The 6,000-nt window shown below is 39.4% G+C and overlaps 1 protein-coding gene across 2 annotated transcripts in view; it reads left to right on the top strand.

The window, feature by feature from the left end:
- The first annotated feature begins 2,895 nt into the window (after nucleotides 1-2,895).
- The window catches only part of FMN2 (formin 2), a 164,431-nt gene continuing 161,326 nt past the window's right edge, over nucleotides 2,896-6,000 (top strand). For both annotated transcript variants that reach the window (XM_065680191.1, XM_065680190.1), the window contains exon 1: nucleotides 2,896-3,046. The gene's annotated coding sequence lies outside the window, so the exon portion shown is untranslated. The remainder of the gene's footprint in view (nucleotides 3,047-6,000) is intronic.

Raw genomic sequence — 6,000 nt, 5'->3', positions numbered from 1 at the left:
AATAGTTTAAATGGTCAAAACTCTCTTACCCGTGCTTCTTTGATAGCTTGGTCAGCAGGTACTTTACTATTTTTTTTCATGATGAAGCCTACACTGTGTTGCACTGAATTTGCTTAGCATATATTAGCATACAACTGATGGTTATCTGCATTTGAGATAAAATTTGTCTGCAATGAACCTCGTGCAAGGAAAAGTGGGAGCTGTGCCACAAATACCTCACTTGTCAGTCTGGGATAGGGAATAAGACAGGCCTTTACACTTCCCCACTGCTCAGGTTTAGTTTCAATACTAGTATACTATCGTGTGCTCCAAATACAGGAGTCTTTGGCTGTAGTATTTGAAGAGGCCTGGATTTTCAAAGACTCTTTCTGTGACCTGACCCTGACCCGCAATGCATACATCTCTGGAATGCTGGCAGGGTTTTGTGAGCAGCTGTTCAGCCAAACCCTCTATATAAGTAGCTATGAAAGGTTCTGTATAGCTTTTATGCTGAAAAGTGTATTTCACAATAAAGCAGCAGTAAGATTATAGAAATGTTAGGAGAAAAGCATAAAATGGCTTTTTGGAATGCGTATGGTTTTTGCTGCATCAAACTGATCATATTTTTTTAAAAAAGCTCTGTTTCCCATCGCATAAATGTATTATTGCATTTAGGTGAGAAATCCAGGAGGTTAAATGTTTCACGAACATTTTGGCTCCTAACCAGTGAGTATTCAGCAGCATACTAGTTGGCAAACACTGCATTCCTGGAGACCCTGCTTCTTGGGATATGCTAATTTGAAATGTTAGCTTTCACTAGACAGAAATTACATAGGAGAAGGTTCAGCAGTATGTACCAAGCACTTGAAAATTCTAGTCATTACTCTCTCATGTACCTAATAAAAGCTCCTAGGTATGCCTAGCACTTGCCTAGGATCATTGTTTGCTAGGTTCAAGCTCCTTATAAAAAAACCCTTTTAACAGGCAAAACAGGTTTCTCATCAGCTGGATCACCTCAACTTACTATAAATGCAGTATATGAAGCATGATTTCATGCTGCTCAAACAAGTAGTAAAAGCAAAATCTCATATCCACTAGAAACTAAGGCAAGGGCAGGACCAACTTCATCCCTAGCCACTATGGTCTCCTAAGCCACCTCATATTTTCTGATCTCCTGACTTGGCCCTTGGCAGTCAGAGAGGGACAGGAGTCTGCTAGAGCTTGTCGGGTCACAAAGTCCAATTCTCCCTATTCTATAGCTGAAAGATGTGGGGTGTGCACAAGAAATTATTTTCAACTGCTCAAAGCACAGTTTTGGCACTATAAAGGAGTATTTAATGGTAGCTGATTCCTTCTGAGGAGATAACTTTTCCAGCATGCTAAGAATGGCAGCTGGGGGAAGCTGGAAGAGGGACCTGGCTCCAGCACCAGACTAGATGAGTCCTTTCCTTGCTAATGAAAATTTAAGCAGTAGTAACATATAGATGGCTGGGACTATCCTAGTCCTCTTAAACAAATCTTTCTTCGTACCATTTGTATTACTTTATTCCAATCAGTAATGTACAACCAGAGTACTTTAAAGCAACCTTGTTGATCTATGCGCTTTTATCTCCAACTCAAACCTGGGCACACTGAGCCACTAATGAAGAAATAAATATCTGCAGGGTGTGCATGGCACATGTGAGGATCCCCTGGCCCATTCCTACTCTCCTTCTCCAAGCAGTAGCCCTGGTCCCTCAGGGAGTGGGGTGGAAGGTGGCTGGAGGAGCCTCAGTGCTGGCAGGTAGCAGACCGCCTCCCCATAGTAGGGGACCTGCAGTACAGTGCTGTGGCTCACACTGCTGCCATTGTACCCTCAGCTCTCCTCTCTGCAAATAGGCAAGGCATTATTGTCTTCACTCTATACAGACTTGCTCAATGACTGCTATTGAGAGTAGAAAGAGATTACCACAATAATGATGAAAACTTGTCCACCTCAAAAAAGCAGTGTCTCCTCAGAGCAGGCTCCCCTAGGCTCCCATCTTTTCCCCCAGACAGCCCGTGTTTGTGATGGCCTCAAAATACCAGGATGTTGGATAGTCTTTGGCTACATGGTCTAGTGTGAGGTGCCCCTGCCCATGGCAGGGGTTGGAATTAGATGATAGACCCATAGAATAGTTAGGGTTGGAAAGGACCTTGAGATACTCTAGTTGCAACCCCGCTGCCATGGGCAGGGACACCTCACACTAAATCATGCCACCCAAGGCACTGTCCAAACTGGCCTTGAACACTGTCAGGGATGGAGCATTCACAGCTTTGTTGGGCAACCCATTCCAGTGCCTCACCACCCTAACAGGAAAGAATTTCTTCCTTATATCCAGTCTAAACTTCCCCTGTTTAAGTTTTAACCTGTTACCCCTTGTCCTATCACTACAGTCCCTGACGAAGAGTCCCTCCCCAGCATCCCTATAGGCCCCCTTCAGACGCTGGAAGGCTGCTATGAGGTCCCCACGCAGCCTTCTCTTCTCCAGGCTGAACAGCCCCAACTTCCTCAGCCTGTCTTCATACGGGAGGTGCTCCAGTCCCCTGAGCATCCTCGTGGCCCTCCCCTGGATTTGTTCCAGCAGTTCCATGTCCTTTTTATGTTGAGGACACCAGAACTGTACACATACTCCAAGTGAGGTCTCATGAGAGCAGAGCAGAGGCCCTTTCTAACCTTACTATTCTATGACTCTGTGTCAACTGGTCACCCAGCCTTTCTGGGGGAAATTTGAGGGCAATGCTCCTCTCACTGTCTGAGCCTCACCTGGGACAGTACTCTGTCTTGGCTGTGCTCCAGGAGGCCGAGGCCTGCACCCAGGTGTGGGCAATTGGTGCTGCTGGCAGCCATTCCCAGCAGGGTAGGCAGGCAGGCAGGGTGGTGGGCTGGTAGTGTTGGGGAGATCAGGCCACTTTTCTAGAGTGGCTGCAGTAAATGGTAACTGCCTTCTTGAAAATGATTTTAATCTCATAACAGGGGCTTACTTTTCTAACAGGAATGTCTTAATGTGGAAATCTTTGGGAGTGCAAGTTCAGTACATCTTGAGCTGTAAGTTTTGACTCTTCTGAGTGTTAATATTTGTGTCTCCTGAGCATTTTGGAGTGAGAGATGAGGGGTATCTCAGGACTATGCCTGCAGTCCCATCCCTTGGTAATTTTAATGGACCACTGGTAAATATTAAATGAGGTAGGCAGGCAAGCTCAGTTATTTGTTATCAACCTATAGCAAGCTGAATTACAATTAAAAGTGAAATATCCTTCTTGAGCATCAAACCCCCTCTCCTTTCCTCATTTAATTTCTGTTGAAAATATCTTTTTTTGGTGTAGAATAATGAATATATTCTTAGATTTTAAGTGTAGCTTATACTGGTGCCAAAATGTTCAGGTTTTTTGATGACTTTTAAGAACATGTTTTTTTTTCAGAAGCTAATAATCTTCTGAGAATAAACGCCTTAAGTATTAACAGTTGTTTTAATGTTTGGCTAATATTAACCTTTTGTACTTTACCAGAAATGCTGATTGAGAGTTGTATCTATCACTGTCACTTTGGGGTAATTTATGTTCTGTCCCCATGCTCCCCTTTTCACTTTTATTTTCCTTTTTTCTTTTTTTAATGTATTTTCCATACCTTATGCGGTGGAATAACCAGAACAAATTCTTTGATGTTCACATGCATACCTCTACTCATGCATACCTCTACTCACATAAATATGCCCATTTTAGTGATATTCTTTCCGCAAATAGATCAGAAATTATGGTCAGAATCCATGATGGTTAGAATACCACATTCAGAGGGACTATCTAGAAAACGGTTTGACCTTTTTCTTATAGTTCTTTTAGGATTATAGCCTCAGATTGAAAAAAATGTTTTTTTTTTTTAGTCTAATATATTTAAACTTGGGTCATATATATGTGTCAATATACTTATGTGTTTTTTTGAAGAGTTTACTAATCAGGATGTACTGTATAAATACTTCAATGAAATGGAGCAGATACATTATTTAAACCATTGTAAGTTTCTAGGTTGCAATAAAAAAGTGAAGATTATTCTTTAACTTGATCTTTGTCAATGGCTGGAGTTATAATTGGTTGTAATTGGATTGTGTTGAGTTTGTAATGCAAATTTACAGAGAAAGAAGGAAAAAAAATGTTTCAGACCATCACACTAATTCCACATTACCCTTATTGAGTCCACAGTATCTTTACATTGCTTCTGCATTATGTTAATTTCTGGCAGATTTTAGTGGAAGAAGAGATTTTAAATGGTGTTGGAAGCTACAAGTACTCCAGTTGTAGTCAAATGTTAGGTCCTTGCCAGTTCTAGTCAGTGAAAACACTCATCGAGGTACTATTCTACTACTACGGTTTTCTCAAACTGTGCCTTAAGCAATTCTTCTCATGTACCTTCAGGACTGAAATTACCTGAAATTTCAAAAGCTTTTTGAAAGTATGTAATAATGCTGCAAAAGCTAAAATACTGCAACAAGTTAGAAATTAAGTAGGATAACAGCAAAATCAGGAATAGGGTAAGACAGCAAAATCAGGAATAGGGTAAGAAAGCAAAATCACTTTACATGCTCTTGCAGGCTTTGCTATACTAGCTCTTTCTTAGCTAGTATATTTATGAATGCTGAATGCTAAAAATAAAAACAAAAAATCAAAAACCAAACAAACCAACCAAAGAAAAAAACAACCAACCAAACAATAACAACAAAAAACACACCAAAAAACACAACCTCCCAAAACCACTGAGTGTATGAAGTCATCTCATGCACTTAAAACACTTGAGTTCTTCTAGACAGGCTTTTGGTGCCTTAGCCACAGGCGTCTCAGGACAGGACTTGCATCAGAGCAGTATGCTACCAAGAACAAATGAAAATGATTATAGTTGAAAATAATCTGTTTGCATGTATTATTGACAGTGCTATTCTATCCAGAGTGAAATAACAGCAAATTTTTAACCGTGACCGCAGCCCAGATTCATAAAGGTCTGAAGAGAATGACACCAAAATTAAGAGTTGGATAAACCAATAGGATGCATTTACCTAGAATACTGTATTGTTTTATGCAATCTCTGATGAAAAGGAAATTCCAAGTAAAGAAGCTCAGAGGAGGGAGGAATGTGTCTTTCACAGAAACTGAACCTCATAGACTAGGAAGTTTAGAGATGATAAATCATAAGCAGGAATATATCGAATTACTTCTTGACTGGTATTGAGCCAAGATACTGAACTGCTGAACTGATCCAACTTTGCAATTTGGCATTCTTATGCCCTTTTTTTTCTATTCCAATTATTTTAAATATAAATTTTAAAGTGGAAGGGATTACCTGTCTGGAAGTTCAGGAAATGTATTTATGAAGTATTGATGCTTATACAACTAAAGAAAAAAAAGGAAGAGAAAGAGCAACTGATTAAACTGTTGCACAAGATTCCAAAATAGTTAGCAAACGATAGTGTCTAAATCAATTATTAATTTTATAAGATGAAATAGGAATGCTTTACTGTATCATTTTCCTTAGTAGCATTTGAATACTGCTATTTTTCTTGTTTGTTTTATCTTGTTTAATGCCAGATGTTCTTATTGGGGAAAACAATGGTGGTGTGTTTTAATATTGATGAGTTGATTCTCCTGGGAATAATAGTTTATCTACCTTCTCAGAATACAAATTGTAAGACCTTTTTTTTTTAGTGTAATTACCATAATGCATTGCATTTTAAGTGCAACTCTTTTTAAACCTGTGGAAAGAACTTGTTTATTATCTTTTTTCCTTCTATCTACTTTCAGAGTGACTCTCCTTTTAAAATTATGTGTTGTATTTTGGTGGCCTTTAAAATGTAAACATGTAAATCACCAGAGGTACTGCATAATGTATCAAAGTAGCATATACTCAAGCACCTTATAAACTAGTAAATAATCATAGTATTTCTCTTTCCAAGGTTATTAGTGTATTAAACAATTGCAGAACAATTGAGGAGTAATTAAATTACCCTGTCTTAACCT

Source organism: Lathamus discolor, chromosome 5 (assembly GCF_037157495.1).
Source record: "Lathamus discolor isolate bLatDis1 chromosome 5, bLatDis1.hap1, whole genome shotgun sequence".
NCBI lineage: Eukaryota > Metazoa > Chordata > Aves > Psittaciformes > Psittacidae > Lathamus > Lathamus discolor.
The sequence above is the reverse complement of the archived record's forward strand: the minus strand, read 5'-3'. Positions and strand labels throughout refer to the sequence as shown.